Raw genomic sequence first — 26,295 nt, 5'->3', positions numbered from 1 at the left:
TTGATAATCATTTTGTGGGCTTATCATTTTGTCTTATAGCAAGTTGAGAGTAATGTGTATGAATTCTGTCAGAACAGTAATATTACATGTTTTCTGTGTTCAGAGTTTTCAGACTTATGAAGTTTTATAGAATGTATATGAGATGTATCATTTGACTTCATTATCACGATTGATTTGTAGAGAATCGAACTTATCTTAGTGTGATTGATAGTAACCTGAAACTATCAATAGTTGTATTCATTTTCAGAGATATAATAAAATTCATTTTTGAGTGGGCTGGGTTTTTCACCCTCAGGTGGAGGGTTTTCCCAGGATAAAGTTCTTGTGTTTGTGTAGTTCATAAGTTTAGTTTTCTGCTTTCTATTTATTCTGGTTCAAATTTAACAGGCATCATTGTCACTGCTTGCTCTACTAGCAACTATTGGAGCTATGTTGAAGGCATTTGAAGTTTCCGAGCTGATGTTTAAAAGGTGGGAGTTGAGCTTCCATTGCCAATGTCCAGAGGTGAATTTAAAAGGAATTGGAAAAGAGTAGTAGAGAATTAAGGAAGGATTTTCCACTTCCAATGACCAAAGAAAGGAGTTGGCTAGCGAGTTGGCAAGTTGGCTCAAGAGAAGGCTCTCCTTCTATTCTTGTCTCAAGTCCATTTATAACTCTTGTGAGGATGTAACAATTCTCCTTCATGTCGGAGGATATGAGAACTCTTTATTGGGAGTTGGGAGTTGCAGACCTTATTGTAACAATAATATATAAATCCTATGAGTGGTAGGATAGTACTTAATATTTTATATTTCCTAGCTACACTAAAATCTAAACAGTCATCTAGAAGATGAACGGAACAATCGTTTTCCTATTATTAAATATGTGCATTATGAATGAACGAAGATAAGCTCTCATTGAATATTTATTCTAGCTGTCCAAATTCCGTACATTTCATTTGGCAATAGTTTCTACATTTCATTTCTTGGTATCAGAGTAGGATGAAGAGCCTTGTCTGAGAGAGAAAGATGAAGAAAATAGTTATAAATGGTAGATTATGAAGAGTCTATGTTTTAGATTGCTACCTGCTTCTAGGGGCATTACATTTGGGGCTCAAACTATTGATAGAAAACTGTAGAGATAACCACTCAAGGAATCAACCCACATTACTTAACACACTATCCATATTTTGTTGTTACCACCATATTCAAGTTGCAAATTCTTCACTCCCCTACCTGGTGTTGGAAATATTGTCATTGATGTCAAAGGGCACTCAGTTGATATAGTTAGGAGTTCATCATTGATGTCCAACGAATATGGACAAGATTGTTAAAACATGCTGAAACAGAATTGACAAGATTATCATCATCATTGATATCAATCCAAGAGTGCTGAAGCAATTGGAGTGATATATTTAAAGTAACTTGGATCAGTTTTATAAGGCAATTCAAAGCAGATTCCTAAGATGAGAATAACATATCGGTTTATGGGGATAGTCTTTGAGGCAGACTCTTAACAACTATGGCCATGTTTATAACTTTATACCATGACAATATGAAGGATATCTGCAGACTAAATTCAGTTCATCAAATTAATAGAGATTTGTATACTCAAGATAGTGAGCAGCACTTTAAAGAGAACAACAATATTCCTAAAGTGAAGATTATAAATTAAAATAATATCCAAAAGAATATTCTTAAAGTGAAAATTATTAAAATAATAATCCTAGCACATAAGACAAAATGTCTTAGCATGAAGTAAGCACTTAATAAAACAGAAAATTAAACATAGCCATATGCAGCACGTGAAAATTAGTTTAAATCAGAAGAAAAGAGACCGCGAATTATTATCCTAAAAAAAGGCTGCAAACACAAAAGACAAAACACTTGTTAAAAAAGCAAATAAGACAAAATTAGAATGAGACCAAAAAAAAAGACAACTGGAATAAAAGGACAAAGTCACAAAGGACAACTAGTATTATGTGCAGCGATTAAGGGTGAATAATATAAGCTAAGCTCATCATTGAAAAGGCAGCGATTCCATGTATATTTTAAGGAGCCAGGATCAAAAAGTTTTTTTTTTCTGTGCACCACATATGACAAAGACAGCACAAGACAAACCCATATAGGACAAAATAAGAAAGGACAAAAGTGAATAAAACAAAGATTAGAGAGGTGCAAATTGATTATGATTTATTTGCTATACTAATTCCATAATGGCCAGCTAACACTTAGAGAAGACATGAATTAATACTAAAAGGCAAAATAAAAATGATACGATTTATTTAAAAAGTATGGCTGCCTCCGTTAAGACAGAGAAGTGGTGCCATCAGTATAAAGCAAATGAATTAAGATGTTAACAAAATGATTAATGTGTTGCAAGTGAAGCAGTGGCTATTAAGTAGTAATGTCTCTTCTCAAAGAGATGTCTTTTGTAATAACACGTCTCTTCAAGATAAATGAGACACATATAAATAGAGTTTGGAACGTAGAAAGTGGTGTCGTAACTGAATGAACTAGTTCCTCGATCTGGAAATATCAGAATTATATTTTTCAAAAGAAGAATCTGAATGGTAATATAACATATATCAAAAGGACTTTGTTGCTGACTAAGAAGAACATTATGTGCAGAATGGAAGTGGTGTTTGTAAATAAGTAAGTTGTAAGAAAAATGTTGAGATAACTCAGAAAGAGGAGAATAAATCAGTGTATGGTGCCTAAAGAACTATTATGATACACAGAGATGTTGAAGGCAAAAATACAGTTGTGTGGATGAATAAAAAGAGAAGAAAGATTATTCTACAAGAAAATAAAGAAATGCAGAAATGAATAATAATAGAAAGAGAATTATATGAAGGCAGCTATTGACAATAATAGAAGAGGCAGTGCATAATGAATATATGCAGATCTAAAAGAGATGTGTTGAGTGATAGATATACAATGTTCAGATTTAAGGAAGTATATGCAATTCTGAAAAGGAATATATGCACATTCAAAGGAAGAGTATATGTGTAAGAAAAATGTTATAAGCACATCTGAGTAGAGAAGAATTAAGTATTGAAAAGATTGAATTGTCCATCATCTGTTGAAAAAGCAACAATCAAGTTGGAACCTAGTTTTAATTTGGAGGTTGGTGCCTCATAGAAAAGAGATTGGTGTCTCTTGCTGAGTTGGTGCTCAGTTGTGGGAGTTGGTGCTTCCGGTGGGTTGGTGCTTCCGGTGGGTTGGTGCTCACAAACAAACTTAGGCGTTGGTGCCTACAAATATTGTAAAAGAAGATAATCATATAAGCATTTATTGCCATGGTTTTCTCCCATAAGGATTTCCACGTATATATCTTGTGTTCATAGTAGTTAGATCTCATGTGAATAATAATATACAATGAATATGTTTATGTGATGTTCCCATCCAAAGCAAGATATTGTTGGTGCAATTAAGAGATGATATTTAAGACCAAAGAAAAGAGATGATCAGTATCAGACATGAAAAGTTAAAGATCTGCCCATGTAAATTATCCAGGACATCTTTTATGGCAGAGATGGTGGACAATCCCACGTGATACATGCTAAGCCAACCATGTTGAAGAGATTAGTTCATTAAGAAGAGACTTCCATTATGATGGAGAACAGTGACTGCAGTAGCACACCATTGATCAGATCAGAGCCGTTATAGTTAGAAAACATCATTGTTTGTGATGATATGCATGAGGACATTAAATCCACTGGAGGAAGTTCAGGTATATGATCAAACAAGTATCGATTAAGGAATTCAACGAGTAGATTGATGTTTATATTATTCCTCAAACAAATCTGATTGGCAAGTGATTAGTCAAACTACAAGTAACACCAACAAATCAATAAATAGCGATTATATTAATCATTACACAGCAGCGATCTAACATACAAATATAATTTGTAACTAATAATCCTATAAAGGTGTAATTAGACAATAACCATAACCCATGAAGAGATGTGGTTAAGGAAAGATATGACCCTTCATAACCAAAGGTTGCAACCGATCAATATCTAAGATATTTAATAGGGATCAAATGATCATTCCAGGGCATCGAATATTGTCTTCTTATTGGTATACTAATCGGATCTGCTCATCCAAGCATTCTCTGCCCTTTGACACTTTCGATTACAAACGTACATATTGATATCTGAGACAGCACGTCACTCATTACTGAAAGCTTAAATCTCCAGATTGGAACCAGTAACATATCACCACCGGACATATCAGATACAGCAAATATTGTTATTAGCAATAAAAAGGAATTGTATAAATTAAAATCAAACACCATACCCAATAACAAGCATTGATATCATTAGTGGAAGAGATCTATTACATAATTCCCAATGATATATCAGGGAAAAGCAAATATCTCGACTTATATATCTATATATCTATATATATATATATATATATATATATATATATATATATATATATATATATATATATATATATATATAATGGCAGATTAAAATATCTAGGTTGCCGGTTCGGGTTCCGGTTCCGGTTCGAAGAACCCGGTACGCCGGTACGGCAAAATTTTGAAAAAGGGTTTGGGTTCGTTAGTACAAAAACATGTAAATTTTATATATATATATATATATATATTTTGATATTTGTGAAGCTTATAAACAACAAAACAAACATAAACTTGTAATCATAGCATCATGATCATACCATAATTGATAATAGCATCATATACATCAAGTTTAATATCAAAATGACAAAATATTCAAGTATCATTGTTTCAACTTTCAACAATATAAACTTAAAGTTTAATCATCAAATGGATCATCTAATTCTTCATCCTCCTCCTCCTCCTCCTCATTGACATTGACATTACATGAGCCAATGCCACTTGCACTTGCACTATAAGTTGGCTCAATTTCCGAGTCATCAAGTGTCAATGCAAGAAGCTGAGAAGTAGGAGCATCCAAATCAATATGCTCTAGCTCTATATCCCACATCTTTGTTTCCCCTTGTGTGTAGTCATGTTGTTTGTGTGAAAGAAGACGTAGGTTGGAATGCACATATACTAAATTCTCCGCTCTTTTTGATAGCAGCCTATTGCGCTTTACTGAGTGGATGAAAGAGTATGTGCTCCAATTTCTTTCTGAAGCAGATGAACTAGCAACCTATGAAGACAAAGTAAACAATAAATAAACTAAAACTTCTAAATTTAAAATTTTAATTAATTAAACTTACTTGTGATAAAACTTTTATAGCGAGGGGTTGTAGGTGTTGGAAGCATGTGCCATGGAAGTACCACCAGCTATGAGCATCTTTCTTGGATCTATGACGAAGTGCATCAACACTTAGACCATTCCCATTTGCAAATTCTATGAACTCATTTGTAACAACATCTCGCAAATCATCATCGGGATATAGTCTAAGAAATGCTGCCTTGTACCCATCAAATACTTCTAGATCTCTCCATGGTGGAATCCTTCCTGGTTTATCAAGAAACTGATTGCTATAGTACTTAGGTGTCAAGGCATAGGCAAGAAGGTGCAAAGGAGTGGTCATCTTATTCCACCTCTCTACAATAATTACTTCCAGTTCTTTGAAGAATTTCTCCTGAGGATCATTCTCTTTTTCATTTATAGTGACCTTTATTTTTTCAAGCATTGAATCAATGCCATCATAAATCTCACCTATGCAAGGCCTATCCATGTCTGTATAGCGAATCATGCTCATGATGGGCTCAGTGATACTTAGGAGATATGTAACAAGATCCCACCATTTCTCATTCAATATTCTATCCCTAATTTTTTCTGCCCTCTCAGTGCTACTTTGCTTCCATACAGTCCAATTGGTGCTGATCACCATATTGCATAGTGCCACTCTAACTTTCACAAGTCGTCTTAAGACGATTGTGTTTGATGCAAAACGGGTCTCAGCAACCTATAACACAAATTAATACCAAATGATTAAAAAATGAAGCCAAACTTTAAAGAAGAATACACAATATAGCTTACACAATGATATTATTAACATTGAAAATTCAAAAAAATCAGAAAATGTAAAATTAAATTACTATTTCACTTACCTTCAATAGCTCCAAATTCGAATAGGTTCTAAAAATCCCTTGAGACATGTGGTGGTTTGTGATGAACATCTGGATGTCCTCAGCCTCTGCATACACATCTCTGATCCATTTTATTTTTTGCCCAATCCTTTGTAGCATAAGATTGAGTGAATGTACCGCACAAGGTGTCCAAAAGATGTGATCATAGCGTTGCTCAACCAACAAACCAGCAGCTCTACAATTTTTTGCATTGTCCGTTATGACTTGGACAACATTGCGGGGTCCCACAGACTCAATGGCAGAGATGAGAATTTCTGCAATAAATTGGCCATCTTTTATTTGGCCCTCACAATCCACAGCTCTCAAAAACATTGCCCCTTTAGGGGACACCACTATGACATTGATCAAGGGACAGTTTTTAGCATCTCTCCACCCATCTTGAACAATTGTTACACCTATCTCAACCCATGAATCCCTTATGGGTTTCAATGCATCTTCAACCCTCTCCACCTCTTTCTCAAATAATGTTCCACGTACCTTCTCATAACTGGGGCCCTTATACCCTCTTGGTGCCTCATTAACACTTTTTATCATTTGCTTCCAATATGGGGAGCGAACAACATTGAATGACAACCCATTTGCATAAATGCACCTTACTATATCTTGATCAGCATTGTCTCTACTCTTATTTTGGAATGCGGTTTCTAATGCGGTTTCTAAAGGCCCCTTTGTTCTTTTACGTGTCAAGGGTGGTTCACTTTGAGGTTCATTTGTGGCAAAGAAGGGGTGGTCTTCTACTACAATACTGGGATTAGAAGGGTCTTGCATTCCCCTTGTTTTCTTTGATGCAGTTTGGTTCAATCTACGGGCTTCCCTCTCTTCTGCCGCCTCATGCTCCCTAATATATTTCATCACTGTCTCATCTGGTATAGGTTTACCATTTTTTCCAGGGCATTTTTTGATGCCTCTTCCTTTTATTCCACACAAATGGCCTACCACCCGATAATATGAACTATTACGTTCAATATCACATCCATGGCATTTCCAACGGAATCCCCCACCTCCCGGAAGTTGTTTTATAATGTCCACATATTTCCATAAGGGAGAATTTGGATCATTTCTTTGTTTTGCAATTATTTGTTCATTGCCAATAGAGGAAGATGTAGATGCCATTCTAGTTCCTATGGCAAGAAATAAAATAAACATATTCAAAAACAAAAACTAAATAATGAAAAAAAATTCAAGTTTCATGTTTGACAATTTGTCAAACAAAAATAGTTGGAAAAAATGTTTAAAAACCTACCTCTTGCAGCCAATGGAAGCTTGAAAATGTATGGAAATGATGTTGCAACACTTGTTGAAGCTTCTAAAATTAGTCTTCAACTCCTCCTCTTTGATCTTGGAAGCCAAATTTTGTTCAACCTTTCTTCAACTTGCTCTCATAAAAATTTTGTTTGCAACACAAATGAGGTGAAATGAGTCAATAAAATGTTTTAGAAGTGTTTTTTAGGTTATAATTTTCACTTTTTACAAGGCGGAATTGAAAAAAAAAAAAAATTTGCTTTGTTTTTTGACTTTATGGGCCGCCCAGCCGCCCGGGTTCGACTGGGTCTGCCCGGGTCGAACCCACCCTGGGTTTTTCAAACCCTGGTCGAACATAGGTCGAACCGGACCCGGTCGAACCCGGACCCGTACCAGGGCGTCCCAGGGGTGAACCTGGTAACCTAGTAAAATATCATTACTATGCGTAATTCCTAAGGTGTCGAGACAAAGGGGCATTACAAGTGGTATCCGAGCTATTTTCCTGCCATCCTATGAGATCTAGTTAATGTCGAGAAGAGGAAATATTATGAGTGAGCACCTAAGAAATGAATTAAGGGCTTTTATGGAACAAACAGCCCGAACTACCCAAGCCCTCTGAACAAAATCAGAAAACAAATCAGCTACATATGCAAACTCTTCAAACCATAACTAATAACCAGCCTAGGCCAGAACAAAGCAATGGGAGGGAAGCTCATTCAAACCATTCAGAGAACAACAACCAAACAAGGAGTTCCAGACCAACAAGACCATCATTCCTACCCAATGAGATTCATGAGGAAGAGGGAGAAGAAGAAACTGCACCCCCTCCTGATTACATTGATGAAATCTTGGGAACTTATTCTAGGTTGGACCCCAAATTAAGAAGCCATGTGTCTTTCAAAGACTATTGTGATGCCAAAATGAAAGCCAATCATCGCACGAAAAGGAGGAAGCAATCTGATAAAGATCTTAAGGAAAGAATCAGCAAAATTACCTCGCCTAACTTTGATGGAAGGGGAAAAACTTCGGCACGCTCATGGGTACAGAAGCTAGATACTTACCTATCCTTAAGTCCTATGATAGAACAGAATGCAATCAAGTTTGGGGTGCTGCATTTAACAGGGACAGCCCATGAATGATGGCATCATGGTCTTATTACCCAAGACCATCAACAAATATCCACATATGATGAGTTCACACAAAAACTCATCAGAAGATTTGACCAAAAGCATCCACAATGGTATTTCAAAGAATTAACTCAACTTAAACAAAATGGGACAATAGAGTAGTTTGTCAATAACTTCCAAAAGTTGGCCATCATGGTATCAGAAATATCTCAAGAGAGACTCGCATACCTCTTTGTGGAAGGATTAAAGGAATCAATCAGAAGCATAGTAAGTGCCATGGAACCAACAAACCTGGAAGAAGCCATTCAAAAGGCCCTAAAATTTGACACCCCATCATTAAAAGAAAGGTCCAAAAACCTTGCATTTAAGTATTCCCATAAAGAGGACAGGCATGAGGGAATATTTCTTTCTCGAGCCACTTGAGAAGAACTTAGAAAGAAAAGGTTGCGCTTCACATGTAAAGATCCATGGAAGCATGGGCATGTTTGTACTAAAGGACATCAAGAGGAAAAGTTGTGTTACAAGTGTAAAGATCCCTGGGAGGAAGGGCATGCTTGCAGCCGAAGTAATCGTAAGAATAAAAGCTTGTGCTACAGGTGCAAAGAAAACTTGGAGCCAAGACATAAGTGTGAAAGAAAAGGTGAAACCCATCGTATTGAAGTTATACCCCATGAAGGGGAAAACCCCAGCAAGAAAACAAGATATGATGAGGGAAATCTTAAATTCCTTCAATCAAAAGAGGACGAGACAACAAACAAATGGAGTTTTGTGGAAGAACAGATTTAGTGATCATGAATACATAAACCTAACTAGCTCCAACAGCAATGAGTAAGAAAGAAAGAGACAAAATTGTCTTAAAATTACACAACTATGAAATGTATAAGTAATCCATGATGAATTTATTGAGCAAGCTGTCATGATAGTAATATAAGAAAGTACAAGAAGGGAGAACGGTGATGAGGTCCTCCTCTAGGTAACCCACCTCATGGTAGTTGACCGATAGTCCCATGAGGCCAAGGGGGTGTAAGACAGAGTCCACCGCTCTTGGACTTAGAGGGGAAGGACATTTAGGACACCCTATTGTATCTTCCCAAACTTAATTGATTATTAACAAGGGGATAAGGATGGAAGTGATGAAGGGGAACGATGATACCTCACTAGGTAGCCCACCTCATGGTACTTTGACCGATGGTCCCTAGAGGCCAATAGGGCTCTGGCTTTCACTCTGCTCTTGGGCCTAGCGTAGAGGGTCTCTTGGACACCTCATCGTTCCTCTGACTCCCACTTTCTTATGATTGAGCTCCTATAGGGAGTTGGACCAGACCCTGGTTAAGTTAATTTATGCTTAATTATTTCTATTATTAGTTGCAATAGTTTCCTAACCTAATGCAGGATTTCAAACAAGGTTTGACAACATGTGTATTTGTTTGTATACTCCATGCTTACATATATTCATACGTAAAATTTAAGTAATTGTGTATACTTTGTGTCTTCATATATTCATGTGTATACTTTGTGTTTTCATGTGTATGCTCCGTGTTTGATTCATACTCGAAGTAGGAATATCTAGAAAGATATAAGATGCAATTGAGGTCATAGATATGTGTCATGTTTCTAATCTTCATCTTAATATATGTTAAGACTATCCCTGCCTTGATACAGGCTGACATCCAAGATATTGAGAAAACATTGGAGACAACCGAGCTAAATAAGGAACAAAAACCTACAAAGGTTGGTTCAATAACTATCATTGCTTCAAGACAAGCAATTTCAAGGAGGGGAGACTGTGATGTTCCCATCCAAAGCAAGATTTTGTTGGTGCAATTAAGAGATGATATTTAAGGCCAAAGAAAAGAGATGATCAGTATCAGACATGGAAAGTTAAAGATCTGCCCATATAAATTATCCAGGACATCTTTTACGACAGAGATGGTGGACAATCCCACGTGATACATGCTAAGCCAATCACATTGAAGAGATTAGTTCTTTAAGAAGAGATTTCCATTATGGTGGAGAACAGTGACCGCAGTAGCACACCATCGATCAGATCAGAGCCGTTATAGTTAGAAAACATCATTGTTCATGATAATATGCATGAGGACATTAAATCCGCTAGAGGGAGTTCAGGTATATTGATAGGCAGGATTGCTAGGGAAGTGCTCAAAAGGCCAATTTGCTCAAGAAGTTCAATTTGCTACCCAAAAACATGTTTGAGTCTGCTATTTGTGTTTACAAAATCAGTCTTGATGGCTATAGTTTCAAGTACTTCCAGTATCACCTTCCTAACAAACTACCCTTAAGGTGTTGGCTCATACCCATGCTCAAATCTACTCAAGTTACTCACCCCACCCATCTACAGACCCTCAATCTCTGATCTTTGGCATTCACCCCATTGTTCCAGAATGCATTAGGAGTCTTCTACATGGACATGTAGGGGCAGCAAAGTTTTCTTAAGGTTTGATGCTCACAATTTGGTTTTAGGCTCATAGCCCTTAGCTACTCAAATTCCAACCAAAGGGTCAAAAACCTCCAAAAGGGACTACACACTGTTCCAAGGCCTATTTGGCATTTGTCTCACTGTTTAGGATTGATCTCCCAAGGTTTCACAAGCTCCCAACTCCTCCTTTTGATCGGGTTTGAGCATTTTGACCAAAATTGTCATTTGTGTGTTATGCAACCAAAAAGGCTAGTAGCCCGTGGAGGGGTAATTTGGCACTTTTGTGCTTATCCTGCTCTACGATGGGTATTTCCTCCCTCAAACTTAATTTGGATGGTGTCTTAGGGGTATATGCTCATAGATTTTTGTGTTTTAAACCACTGTTAAGGCAAATTGAGGACTGTCCACTTTTTGTGGCACTTTTGTAGGGTTTGGTAGGGTTTAGATCCAAACACATTGGGAAATCATTGCATCTCCACCAAACAAGCCTCCAAGTTGGCTTAGAACCTCGGCCCCATCAACATGAAGCCTTCCCCTGTTGCTGCCTTGCAATCATAATGCCAAACACTTGGCAAGCAATCTGAAAATGGAGAGAAATATCACTGTGACTATCAACTTGCTGCCCTTTACCAGTCAGACTGCTGCTACACTTTTTGGACCTGTTTTACAAGAAGTATAAACTTGTACAGAACCTCAATGAGGTCTTCAAACATTAAACAAACCTCCTATTACATTGCCTTCATGATTCAAGGCTTGGATCATGCTTTGAAGCACTCCATGAGCATTTTTACAAACATAAATTCCAAAAAAACAGTGAACTCATTGTTTTGCTTACAACAAGAGAATGATTAAATGAAACAAGCTATTCCAACACATCAAAATGATGTTTAACAACCTTGGTCACATGCCCAGACCTCTGCCTCATTCATTTGTTCACTCCAAATTACTTTTGGGTGCAAACCTTGAGTTTTTTGTTCATGCTACTAGCCAAATAACCAATACTTGCCTAGTATTCGCTCAAGTTCTTCTTCCAACCACACTTTCGGCACACAATAGAGCATATGTACAGTATATACATGATTGCCAACTTAACTAAATCCATTATGTGGGTTCCCAGACCTGGATTAGTCAAGTGGTAACATTTTAGAACTTCAAACCTTTGACAGGGCAGCGAACAGGCAAAAACTAAAAGATTTTTTTTGATAAACCAAAACACAGTAAAAACCCTAACACAAAGAATGATAAACCTTCATATAACCATGACACAAACTCCCATGAAAGAACAGTACGGAAATAGTGCTCTGTACGGACTGTTAGAACGATTTTTGCTCAAAAGGCATGAAAAACAGTCATATTTCATTAACTTCTTGTTAATAGCAAGCCAACCTATTTACAATGTTTGAAGTGTCCTTATATAGGCACACTCAAACCATTTCAACCCTTATGGCATCCATAACTACCTTGTAGAGTGATTTTATAACTTTTCTCACTTTTTGTCAAAATGTTGGTTGACAACATTGGCAATTTTTGACTCTTAGTGCATTTTTGACCTACAAGACAAATATCTTCCACCTAACCATTTGAGATGGTGTCAAATCATTAAATAGACCTACTCCAATTCTTTTCTAAGCTTGTTACAAGGTTTTTAACACATTTTCACTATAATGCCATTTTTGGCTTACAAGGCACTATGGGCCAAAACTGGAAAGAAAACTTGAGTAACATTATCTAAACCACTCTAAGATAAACCTAAACCATAATGAAACCTAAAACACACACTTGGACTCTTACAATAGTCCTTTATTCGATTCTTGATCCCATCAGAATCAAACAAGCCAAAATTGTGAAGGTGCTCCTGCAACATACTCCCCCAAATTGAAAAAGTTCCAAGTCCTCTTGGAAATGATACCTGCAAAACAAATAGGTTTCATCTTGACCCTTGGCATGTACTTGTCTTTGGCTTCATCATGCATGGCCAAATGAAAAGCTCCTTCCTTCATCTTCACTCTAGGCCTTGCTTCAAAGTTCAACATCCACCATTAATTGGATACTGGATTGCGCAAAGAATGCATCGTATATAAGATGTTCATAGTAAAGTGCCTGCAACGTGATCGATCGAAGCGCTCAGAATGCATTGTCTCATGGGAATATGCGCCATAGAATTTGAGGGGATCCTCGATCTCCAGTCAAGCCCGAGCAATAAATACCTATGTCAATCGAGTGTTAAACCCCTTTGAATCGATCGAAACCAAATTGATATCTCATTAAAGTTTGCATCGTATATAGAAAGCGCACAATAGTAGGGGGTAGTAATTAATTCGCTTGCTAGAATACGCTAGCCCTTTAGAATAGTAGGGGGCTAGAATAAGGCGGCACTCCTATTCCCTCCCAATTGAACGGTTCTAAAGAGGCCTTCGATCCCGCGGAGAGCGCAACCAAGATATCCGCATGTTTGGAGATCGACCTGTTGGAGTCTTCTAACCCCCCCAAGTATTATATTAGAGCTTGCCCACAACAATGGGCCTGTGAGATAAACTTAAAGCATAAACCAGAGATAGAGATGGGCAAGAGATAGATATAGGCAGTTGAGATCGGCAAATGACATTTCGACAGGTGAGTACAAAAATGAGAAACACTTGGGAGGTCGAGATCTCTACAACCCTTTGAATCGGTTTGTTCCATCGGTTTGAGATAGATAATTGATGGCGCGGCACAGACCATCTTTCCGACCGGAGATCGACCTATTGAGAAGTTGGTAGAGCCTCAAAAAACGTTCACCTCGAACCTAAAAAAACAACTCCATGAATAGATATGAATAGATATGAGAAATCTCAACAAACATCTCAAAGTGAGGAGAAGTGCTCATTTGTGGGGACCAATAGATGTGCTTGGTGTCATGCATAGGTAACCTAGGATAGAGCATTGCTCCCATAAAGGTCATGACACCTTCATAAAGACTAATACCAATTTGATAGTGTTCATGCATGTAGACCTCTGTAGCAACATAATGATTAGTAACAACTATCTCTGTATCATGCTTGTCAATAGGCTTCTCAAATGCATGTGACTCTTGTACCATGTCTTCTTCTCGTCTAATCTGTTCAACAACTCCATCATCAAGATAAAGACCATGTTCTTCAGCCACATTGGTCTCTAACCCTTGCTCATCCTCAAGAACCTTTGCCATATAAGGTTCCTCTTCAACTCTTTGCTGCTCACTCTAAACTTCAGCATGCATCTACTGCCCAAAGTCACTGAATGGACTATCTACCTCTTCAACTTCACCTTCTATGGTACTTGGGGTCACTTCTTCCACTAAACTTCCATTGTGTACTGCTGCACCATTTGCTTCTTCAACATCTTCCTTTCTCTTTTTCTCTAGTTCCTCTTTAAGCTTTCTCAATCTTGCTTCATTTGCTTCTAAAGCCCTTCTTAAACTTCTCAACTCATCTCGTTTCTTTTCTTCTTCTTCTCTCTTCGTTCTTTCAACTTCTTGTTTCCTCAACTCTTCTTCCTCTCTTTTCTTCTTTCCACCAAACATTAGTTCTTTCCACTTCTTGTAAGCACCTACTATCTCTTTCTCAGATTTTGTTAACTCCATCTTCACCCCTATATCCCAAACCTTTCGCTTGCTCTGATACCACTAAGATAGAGAGGATTGGTAGGAAAGTGCTCAAAAAGCCAATTTGCTCAAGAAGTTCAATTTGCTACCCAAAAACATGTTTGAGTCTACTATTTGTGTTTACAAAATCAGTCTTGATGGCTATAGTGTCAAGTACTTCCAGTATCACCTTCCTAACAAACTCCCCTTAAGGTGTTGGCTCATACCCACGCTCAAATCTACTCAAGTTACTCACTCCACCCATCTACAGACCCTCAATCTTTGATCTTTGGCATTCACCCCATTGTTCCAGAATGCATTAGGAGTCTTCTACATGGGCATGTAGTGGCAGCAAAGTTTTGTTCCAAGTTTGATGCTCACAATTTGGTTTTAGGCTCATAGCCCTTAGCTACTCAAATTCCAACCAAAGGGTCAAAAACCTCCAAAAGGGACTACAAACTGTTCCAAGGCCTATTTGGCATTTGTCTCACTGTTTAGGATTGATCTCCCAAGGTTTCACAAGGCCCCAACTCCTCCTTTTGATCGGGTTTGAGCATTTTGACCACAACTGTCATTTGTGTGTTATGCAACCAAAAAGGCTAGTAGCCCGTGGAGGGGTAATTTGGCACTTTTGTGCTTGTCCTGCTCTACGATGGGTATTTCCTCCCTCAAACTTAATTTATATGGTGTCTTAGGGGTATATGCTAATAGATTTTTGTGTTTTAAACCACTGTTAAGGCAGATTGAGGACTGTCCACTTTGTGTGGCACTTTTGTAGGGTTTGGTAGGGTTTAGATCCAAACACATTGGAAAATCATTGCATCTCCACCAAACAAGCCTCCAAGTTGGCTTAGAACCTCTGCCCCATCAACATGAAGCCTTCCCCTGTTGCTGCCTTGCAATCATAATGCCAAACACTTGGCAAGCAATCTGAAAATGGAGAGAATTATCACTGTGACTGTCAATTTGCTGCCCTTTACCAGTCAGACTGCTGCTACACTTTTTGGACCTGTTTTACAAGAAGTATAAACTTGTACAGAACCTCAATGAAGTCTTCAAACATTAAACAAACCTCCTATTACATTGCCTTCATGATTCAAGGCTTGGATCATTCTTTGAAGCACTCCATGAGCATTTTTACAAACATAAATTCCAAAAAAACAGTGAACTCATTGTTTTGCTTACAACAAGAGAATGATTAAATGAAACAAGCTATTCCAACACATCAAAATGATGTTTAACAACCTTGGCCACATGCCCAAACCTCTGCCTCATTCATTTGTTCACTCCAAATTACTTTTGGGTGCAAATCTTGAGTTTTTTGTTCATGCTACTAGCCAAATAACCAATACTTGCCTAGTATTCGCTCAAGTTCTTCTTCCAACAACACTTTTGGCACACAATAGAGCATATGTACAGTATATACATGATTGCCAACTTGACTAAATCCATTATGTGGGTTCCCAGACCTGGATTAGTCAAGTGGTGACATTTTAGAACTTCAAACCTTTGACAGGGCAGCGAACAGGCAAAAACTAAAAGATTTTTTTTGATAAACCAAAACACAGTAAAAACCCTAACACAAAGAATGATAAACCTTCATATAACCATGACACAAACTCCCATGAAAGAACAGTACGGAAATAGTGCTCTGTACGGACTGTTAGAACGATTTTTGCTCAAAAAGCATGAAAAACAGTCATATTTCATTAACTTCTTCTTGTTAATAGCAAGCCAACCTATTTACAATGTTTGAAGTGTCCTTATATAGGCACACTCAAACCATTTCAACCCTTATGGCATCCATAACTACCTTGTAGAGTGATTTTATAACTTTTCTCACTTTTTGTCAAAATGTTGGTTGACAACATTGGCAATTTTTGACTCTTAGTGCATTTTTGACCTACAAGACAAATATCTTCCACCTAACCATTTGAGATGGTGTCAAATCATTAAATAGACCTACTCCAATTCCTTTCTAAGCTTGTTACAAGGTTTTTAACACATTTTCAATATAATGCCATTTTTGGCTTACAAGGCACTATGGGCCAAAACTGGAAAGAAAACTTGAGTAACATTATCTAAACCACTCTAAGATAAACCTAAACCATAATGAAACCTAAAACACACACTTGGACTCTTACAATAGTCCTTTATTCAATTGTTCATCCCATCAGGATCAAACAAGCCAAAATTGTGAAGGTGCTCCTGCACCATATATGATCAAACAAGTATCGATTAAGGAATTCAATGAGTAGATTGATGTTTATATTATTCGTTAAACAAATCTGATTAGCAAGTGATTAGTCAAACTACAAGTAACAGCAATTATATTCATCATTATACAGCAGCGATCTAACATACAAATATAATTTGTAACTAATAATCCTATAAAGGCGTGGTTAGACCATAACCATAACCCATGAAGAGATGTGGTTAAGGAAAGATATGACCCTTCATAACCAAAGGTTGCAACCGATCAATATCCAAGATATTTAATAGGGATCAAATGGTCATTCCATGGCATTGAATATTGTCTTCTTATTGGTATCCTAATCGGATCTGCTCATTCAAGCATTCTCTGCCCTTTGACACTTTCGATTACAAGCGTACAGATTAATATATGAGACAGCACGTCACTCATTACTGAAAGCATAAATCTCCAGATCGGGACCAGTAACATACCACCACCAGACATATCAGATACAGCAAATATTGTTAGCAATAAAAAGGAATTGATTGTATAAATTAAAATCAAACACCATACCCAATAACAGCATTGATATCATTAGTGGAAAAGCAAATATCTCGACTTATATATATGTATATATCTTATGATAGATTGAAATATCATTACTGTGTGTAATTCCTAAGGTGTCCAGACAAAGGGACATTACAGTTTATGAGACAAGACATATGCTCGTGATTAAAGTTCAAGAAGTAAAAGTCTATTAATATACTGATTCACCGTCCCCGCTTCCCCCCACCCCCCTCTCACTATATTCTTGTGCTCTTCACCTGGTGCCCCAATGGATAAAAAAGATGCTAAAAGAGAATTAATAGTCAAAGTCTCAAAGAAAGAGATCACTTAGGTCCTGCTAAAGCTGACGCAAACTCTTGATTAAGACATACTAAAGAACAGGAAGGGTTACATGAAGAGGAATTTGGGATAGAACGGCTCCCCTATAACACCATCTTAGTGAAGCAGAAACATATCACTCATGCATTCCATCCTCTGCCTTGATTGTCTTGTGCATGCAGAAGGTTGGAAGACTCTACTAGTAATGCTAGGACTATAATTTGTTCGGATTCTAGTGACATATATTGACCCACTTGGCCTTTGTCAACATTGTCTTTGCTATCAATACTGCTCTAATATAATACCAATCAGAATCATAAGGCACAAACACCATAAATGTGGTTGTTTGTACGATACATGTACAGTTTGACAAAGCAACCTTTCCGAATCATTTGACATGTGCAATGTATGTAGGGATAAACTCGTAAGAGTAAGCATCTTTCACAATGCAGGCTGTTGTCAAACCTGCAAGCCCTAAGAACACAAACACAAAAAAGTCTGGAGAATAAAATAAGGGGAGCAATGCCAATTTCTTCAACTTAAAGTCAAAATTTGATCATTTTCTTTTGCTGGTCTCCTTCCTCCCTGACAATTTTGAAATCTTCAAGGCCTTCAAACTTCTGTTGAAGGATTAATTGTGAAGAAGCTAGATAAGGACAATTTAATATCTCACTTCCCTGGTTATTGGGAACATCCGTCGATGTTGTTTAATAGAACTGATAGCAACGAAACTCTTTACTGCCGACCTAGACTCTTTCACCATAGCTACCATGGTTTTTCACATAATCAAGTGTTAGTATCTCCTCTTGATCTAGCCTTCAAACTTGGTGTTTTAGATTTAGGTTTAATATGATTTTTTTTAAACAAGGGTCAGTTGTTTATGTTTCAAATTTGAGGGGGATTTTTAATAGTTATGAGTGTGTCAAAATAGTGAAAAGGAAACAATCATTTTAGGTCACTTTTACCCATTTTATTATTTTGGGAGGGAGGCACTTTTTAGACTCATTTATATCTCAAGCATAAATTTTACTTTATTTTAATAAACAAATTTTGTAAAACCTACAACAATTGCAGTATACAGTATTCAATATACCTCCAGTTCATATTTACGAGTCAAGCCATCACAATTGAAATACTATACCCAATGCTTACAACCAGAGTTGAAAATTTCACAAAACTCGCAAATAATTGCGAATCAAGAACCACAATGAGTTACTGATCTAAAAAATCACTAGCAATTTTGGATAAAAACTCACCTATAAAAATTCTAAATTCTCACAATTTTCATTAAAGCTTTTCTTAAATGAGTTTAAATTTGTTTATTTTGCCTACTATTAGAAACTATATATGATTTTTGCATTTTCGGCATGTGATTGGCAACAACTGGTGGTGATTTAGGGCATGCGATTGGCAATGCAAAATACACAACTTTTCAATAATTTTGTTCTTTCATTTCACAGTAAAAAATAAGGGTAATATGATTTCAGATCCTTTTAGTTTTTTCCTTCCCTTGAAAACTTTAATAATATTTGAAGTTAAACAACCAACCAAGAGACCATAAAGGATAAATCCTTTTTATGCTGAAAGTGTTGATTCAAACTTCAAAGATCAATAAAATGTTGGATGCAGAAATCATATCAATTTTCGTAATTTTGTTCATAATACATATTCCAAGATTATATGATCTACATCATGTAATCTTCACAGTTAAAATGTCCTTCAGTTCTTTTCTACGTTGAAGCCCGAAAGTGTTGATTCAAAGATCAATGGAATGTCAAATGTGGTATTAAATGAAAATTTGAAAATTTGTTCATATTGCAAGTTTAAACAACCTGTAGACTTGAATTTTCAGTCATAAATTATAACTGTGAAAATTCAAGCCTAGAACTTGTTTGAACTTGCAATATCAACAAAACTAGAAAAAATTCATATGATTTCCACATACGATATTCTATCAATCTTTTAATCAACACTTCTCAGCATAGAAAGGATTTATCCATTATGGTCTCTTGGTTCCTTAAAAAATAAAAAGATATTAGATTTCTTTTTAAGTTTGAAATGGAGCATATTAGCATTAGTTCATAGTAAGAATGAAATATTAACAAAACATAAATAAATAAATAATGATATCATAAGATCAATGCACCAAAATAATTGGCATCTTTTTTGCAGCAATTTTTATTTTTATATCTATTTTTAAGTTTAGGCTACAAACTAAAGTATTATTGAATTTTTTCTGTTGTCTCATTTTTGCAAGCTTTGATTTTTACATTTTTAAAGGAATATGGCTTTCGCAAATAGAAGAACTAGTGGGAAACTTAAGGATCCTTGTTGGAAAAATGGGACACTAAGTTCAACATGAGAAGAGGTTACTTGTAGTTGTATCCACTGCACTAAGAGTATGAACAGAGGTATAAATCGACTCAAATATCACCTTATAACAATCCATTGCCAAAATGTTACGTCATGTATAGAAGCTAGTTCAATGGTTGGGGAGATGAAAGCACTCCTTGCAACATATGACTAAAGGAAAGTAGAGGATAAGAGAACAACAAAACAAATAGCAGCCCCAAACCTAATTTTTAGTTCTGCAAGGTCAAAAGCAGATATGTGTGGCTCTTCTTCCATTGGACCACAAATATGAGGATCAAGCAGAGTGGGCACCCATAATTCTAGCTTTTTTGTTCCTTTTAACATTGTTGGCGTGCAACCTTCATTGGAAGGTATTTCATCGAATAGAGGATTGCACTATGAAGGGAAGTTGGCATGTGCAATATTTTGATGATAAAACAATATTCTATTTAATGTTGCTTCAAGTCTTTATTGGGAGTAGTTGGTCAATGTATTGACCATGGTAGGTAAGGGGTTTGAGGCCCCAAGTCCTGATCCATTTAGTGGACCATTGTTATAGGATGAGATCCAAAATGAACCTACTGTAGAAGAACAAAACTAAATTTGGGAAAAGAAAGGCTGCACCATTTTATCTGACGAGTGGACAAATGGTAAGAAAAGGACAGTTATATCAACTTTTTATTGGCTTCAAGGGGGCAGCTAGTCTTTTCAAAGTCAATTGATTCCTTTAATGAAAGGAAAAATGCAAAGGCCTTGTGCAATATGTTGGATGAGGTGGTAATGGAAGTGGGAGTGGAAAATGCTATTCAAATTGCGACAGCAATGCAAATAAGTATGTGACAGCCAATAGACTTCTAGAAGCGAGGTGCCCAACATTGTTTTGGAGCTCTTATTCTGCTCACAATCTTGACCCATTCCTTGAGGACAAAAAAAACTAAGTTGGGTGAAGAATGTGATTGAAGATGCAAGGAGTATCACAAAGTACATCTACAACCACGTGAGTCCTATATCTTAGGAGAGAACACACTGATGACAAGGAGCTCCTATGATCAAGAGTCACATGCTTTGCAACTAATATTTTCACCTTGCAGAGCTAAGTTACCGGTAGGGGTTTGGGTTTGGGTTCAAGGGTTCAATTCGCAAGTTTGGTCAAAATTTTGTTGGGGGGGTGGGTTTGTTGCTAAAAAACATAGTTACCAGGAGAACCGTCTCCTACCCTTGGAGACGCCTCTCGGAGACAAAGATGCATCTCCAGAAACTTCTTGATGCATAGGGTACTTTTGGCTGCCATCTCCAAAGTCTCGCATCCATAAATTGACGTCTGCTGCTAGAAAACTTAGGGCAAAATGCAGTAAAAGGCAAAAAAAGGAAAGCAAATAAATAAAATAAGCCTGCAACAAAGCAAAGTCATAGGGAAATAAATAATAAGGAAACCATGTTGCATGAAGACAAAAATCCATGCTCAATTATAGTGATTGAATCTACTAACAGTGTAGACTTGTTGAGAGAGACATAAACAATTATATGGCTGATTTCTTGTCATTGTAATTGTCTAAAGAGAAATTGCCTTTGCTATTTAGCCGACAATATTGAGTGTGCTCAACACCTATATTACCTTAGTTTCACTAAACCATTTAGATTGGCACAATATTGAGTGTGCTCAACACCTATATTACCTTAGTTTCAATAAACCATTTAGATTGGCTATGGTATCGGCAGTATAAGCAATTTTAATTTTAATTTTTGTTCAATTCTAGAAAAGTGATGAGCTAACTAGGTGGATAATAACACTACTTACACTAGCAAAGCTTTCCCACTGAATAAGTGGGCGTGCCCCTTTCACTCACCATTGGATAAGTGGGTGTGCTTGTAATGTCCCCTTTATTTGGACTTTAAAATTTAATTAAATATTTAAAATTTAAGTTTTCAGAAAAACAAATAAATTATATGATGACTTATTTTAATTATTCAATAAGGTCATTAAAAGGACTTTAATGTCAATGAGTTTAGTAGTTGGACACAGAGATGCCTGTTTTGTTGGTGCGTGGAAGATATTTGATGATGGCTGCTCAGATTAGTTCAATTCGTGCATCTAGAATGGACGTTTCTGCCCATCCTCCTTCCTTTTTGGGGTGCAAGGGTACATAACAATTTTGCTGGAGCTTGAGAGAGATTGTGGAAATTTATTGCTGAGCATCTATTTCCTGCTAGCCATGAAAGGGATTAATAACTGGTGCATAATCGTATTGCAAATCGTAGGAGGCTCTTCGGAGTCTTTCTTCTGTACGTCAGCAACTCTACCATTATGTGGGATTTGGCCAGCATTTCAGACTCCTCTAGACGTGGGTATAGTCTCAGTTATAAAAAGATTTATATTGATTGCTGGAGAGAAGTATTGCTTCTTAGAGCAGGTCATTGATGGCTTCTTAGCAATTCTTTGATTTTGCTTCAATCTGAATTAGCAAATGAATAATGACGTATGAAGTTAAATTGATTTGCGATTAGCATGGGCATGTTCAAGCACTCCTGACGTCTTTTTATATACTGCTGTGTGATGTTTTAAGATAGCTGGGCACAGGTTTACCGGAGAATGGTTACCAGGCTTAAATAAAGAGTCAAAAAGAACTGCTGATGATTCTATATCTCTGCAAAATACTCAGAGTCCTTGCTACTGTTTACCATCAGGCTCTCTCATTTTGAAAATTCAGGTCAGATTTGATAAATATTATTCATGTAAACAGTTTGCTGTTACAAAGTAAGTTCCAGTTTGGGCCTGAAAATAAGATTATATTTTGTAAATTCTGCTTAGTATACTCTGCTGTAGTTATAGCAAACAGCTGAAGTTGTCCATTGTTTAATGAATTTATATTTGATCATTGGAATGAGAATCAATGTGCCAAACGTATATGCATGTTATTTATGAATGAAAAGTATCTGAAAGCATTTCACCACAGAAAACATTAAACCTGAACTCAGAAAACATATTGCTTATACATGCTTGTAAACTGTTTGACAAAATGCTTGCATAGCTGGACTGGTGAAAGTAGTGCAAACAATTGGGTCTACAATGGGGTCGGGCATCACAGTGCCCCTTTCATTCACCACTGAATAAGTGGAAGAAGCTTATTTTAATTTCCAGTGATGCATATGCACCCCATTGAATAAGTCGCATTGGTTGGCATATCGCCTGGTGCTTTCCTATCAGTTAATTGTAATGCTAAACATTGTACGCTCTCACTTGCCCATTCTGAGATTTCAGTGATCAAAGTTTGGAACGGAAGTTGCTTCGTATCTCATTTCCAGTTGCAACATTTTCAAAAGAAATTAGGGGTGTATTTTCAAAAATTAAATGGATACAAATCAAGGTTGAAGAGGCAAGAAATAACATCAAATACATTTACAATTAGTTCTAGGTGCTTAAAGTGATGAGAGTGCAATGATCCAAAGTCCAACAATTCATTACAAACTTCATTACATTTTCGAGCATTGTAGACCCACTAATGTCTCTCTTAAGTAGGTATTATGAGCACTCAATGATTGGAGACTCCATATTTCAAGAAGGCCAAAGGCGTAATGGTTGTCAAAACAATTTTTTGATGATACGTTTGTGAAGAGTATAGACATGACCCTTAAGATTACTTTAAACTTAACAATCGGGAACAATTAAAGTAATAAACTCCAATAATTTGTAAATTTGTAAATTTTTTATTCTATAATTATCATTTACATTTTATTTGTTGATACATTCAAACTTCTATTTATTTGAAATTTAAAATTTCATTCTGTTTTAGGTGATAGGAAACCTTTGGTTAGGATTCTGGAGTTGGTGGATGGCCAGAAAAAACCCAACAAGTTATCTATATTAGGTCATGGACCAGGCTAAGGAGGCCATCTATCATTATTATGGGAAAAATAAAGGAAAACATGCACATATTCACGCAATGGCCTTTACTTAAATCCCAAATTTTTCATCTCTAATTCCTTTAAAGTTGATGAAGAGGTTGTGGATGGCCTCAACATATGTATTCATAGGATGACACTTGATGAAACCCTTAGAGACAAATACTTGACGACTTGGAGATTAACAACGGTGCGGAGGGGAGGCACTTTTCTTTGGCTCTATGCATTCAATGGTTTGTAGCCCAACATATAGGTAAGAGAAATTGATTCCCTTAATCATTATCTTGTAGATATAAGACTTTTTTAATAAATACAATTCTAGCTTATTATAAACTCACAAACACCCTCTTTGCAGATTTGTGGTGGGAAGATTGTGGTGTAAAGACACCAAATCTTCAAAGTCTAGCCATTCCTATTTTGTGCCATCCCTGTAGAACTTTTTGGTGTGACCATAACAGAATTGAATTCAAGTCTGTTCATGGAAAGAAGTGCAACAAGTTGACACATAAATTCCTCAAAGACCTCTTTATTGTGCAATATTTTTTTTTTGTAATTGCAGAAACACGGTGAGGGTAAGGAGACTTATGATGCCACTAACATGGATGACATTAATCCATATTCTAAAAAGATTGCCAAGGATGTGGAACCTTTGTTTACTGCAGAGGAGATATAGATTTAGAAGAGGGAAGCAATAGAAGGGGCAGCAGCAGCAGTAGAACATGCAGAAGAAGAAGCATCAGGAAGGATTGAATTAGACGATGAGGAATCTTTACCTTCCATGCAATGTCCCTGCTAATATTCTGATATAAAATCCTAATATGTTTTACCAAGACATTTCAACAAACACTTGGCTGTCATGGTTTGTCATGTTGTTCACACTTTCAGTTAGACTTTTAAGGACATTCTGAAACAATTTTCATTGGAGGTTGAACCACAATAATAGAATATCATAGGAATGATTTAGAACGACATCCATAAGGTATTAGAGGCAAATAGGACTTATTGTCAGTCACATTCACTTGCTGTCATTTTGACAAACAATTGGCATACAACCTCAGAATACTATCCAAATAAGATGCAGTTCCAGCTAATTCAATCCTTTAAAACCATTACAATATGATGTCAACAGACCAATGTATGAACTGATTTTACCAAGGGCAGGTCTCAGAATTTCTGAAGACTAAGGATTGATATCTACACACACACTTACAACTGAAGCAATAAAAAGAATATATTAAAGAACCTGATTTGATGTTCCCAGGTGCAAGCGATGATGTAGCTGATACAAATATTCAATCATGATGGTTTCCGGGTGCAAGATCCAAGCTCTCCATATGTCGACCCTGCTGCTGTCACATATAGTCAATGCATATAATGTATTGCATTTGCGTCAGGCCTGGAGATGATGCGCAGTTACTCCGAAGTTCCCCGCGCGTTTTCCCCCTTCCTCGCACTACGAATACCGCAATCTCCTTTCTTTGCTTCTATAGACGTCACACTTCCCGTATGCCGTTGGACAATTTTCCACGTTATCACCCGATATCGGGCTACCAAGGTTCACTTAGTTACTGCATTATTTCCGGTTTGTGTTGGCCTGGCGATGCGTATATTTTCCGTGGTTCTGCTACTGAGTACGGGTGTCGCTGTGTATACTCCTCTCAGGATTCAATCGCGTATGCAACCCACGATTCCGCAGTTTTGCGTTTGCCTTGATATACTTCGAATACAACCCGGGCTCACCGTGACTTCATTCTGAACCAAGCACGGTTGATGATTCTCCCGATTCGTACAACCAATAGGTCAGTCCAAAAACTGACAAAAGGCTTATTATTCTCTGAATGTGTGTTAACACACACAGGCTCCAAGTTTATTCTTCCACAAATTGTTTTTATAAACTCTCCTATCTCCCCATCACTGGTGCCCATTCTTTTATTAACACCAAGTTGGTAGTTAAAAATCCCGTAGTAGTTAAACAATAATACATGTAATTAAGAACATGCCTTTTAACCTTTACACATGTAATATTAATTATTTATATAAATGAATGGGGTTCATATAAAATAATTAATATTTTTTAACATACGTCAATCGTTTATTTAGGGGACATGACATTCCAATTCAAGTGCATAGAAGATGACTATGAAGAGCATTAGGGTATGAGAAATCTACAAAGTATTTGATGGATTTGTAATTTTAAATGATAATGATCAATCATTATATGATATTCATATTATAATATGCATTGTACTACTAATTTTTTGTCAAAAAATTAATAGAAAATAAATCAATCTGTCAACTAATCCATTTTTCATTTGTTTTAACAGTGTTTTAAATGTTATTTAAGTTTATTTTATAATTTAAAATATATTTTCATATGCCAAGCTTTTTTAGGTCTTGAGTACAAGTCGATATTTTGGGCTGCCGAATCTTTACCAACTCCTGAGTCTGTGTCAAAATTTTAAGCTGCATATTTCCT

At 36.6% G+C, this 26,295-nt stretch overlaps 1 protein-coding gene across 1 annotated transcript in view; it reads right to left on the bottom strand.

Moving 5' to 3' along the window:
* LOC131075096 (NAD-dependent protein deacetylase SRT1) overlaps nt 1–26,295 on the bottom strand; it is a 200,840-nt gene that overhangs the window by 4,919 nt on the left and 169,626 nt on the right. The window lies entirely within an intron of this gene.

The sequence above is a fragment of the Cryptomeria japonica genome, chromosome 3 (genome assembly GCF_030272615.1).
Source record: "Cryptomeria japonica chromosome 3, Sugi_1.0, whole genome shotgun sequence".
Taxonomy (NCBI): Eukaryota; Viridiplantae; Streptophyta; class Pinopsida; order Cupressales; family Cupressaceae; genus Cryptomeria; species Cryptomeria japonica.
The sequence above is the reverse complement of the archived record's forward strand: the minus strand, read 5'-3'. Positions and strand labels throughout refer to the sequence as shown.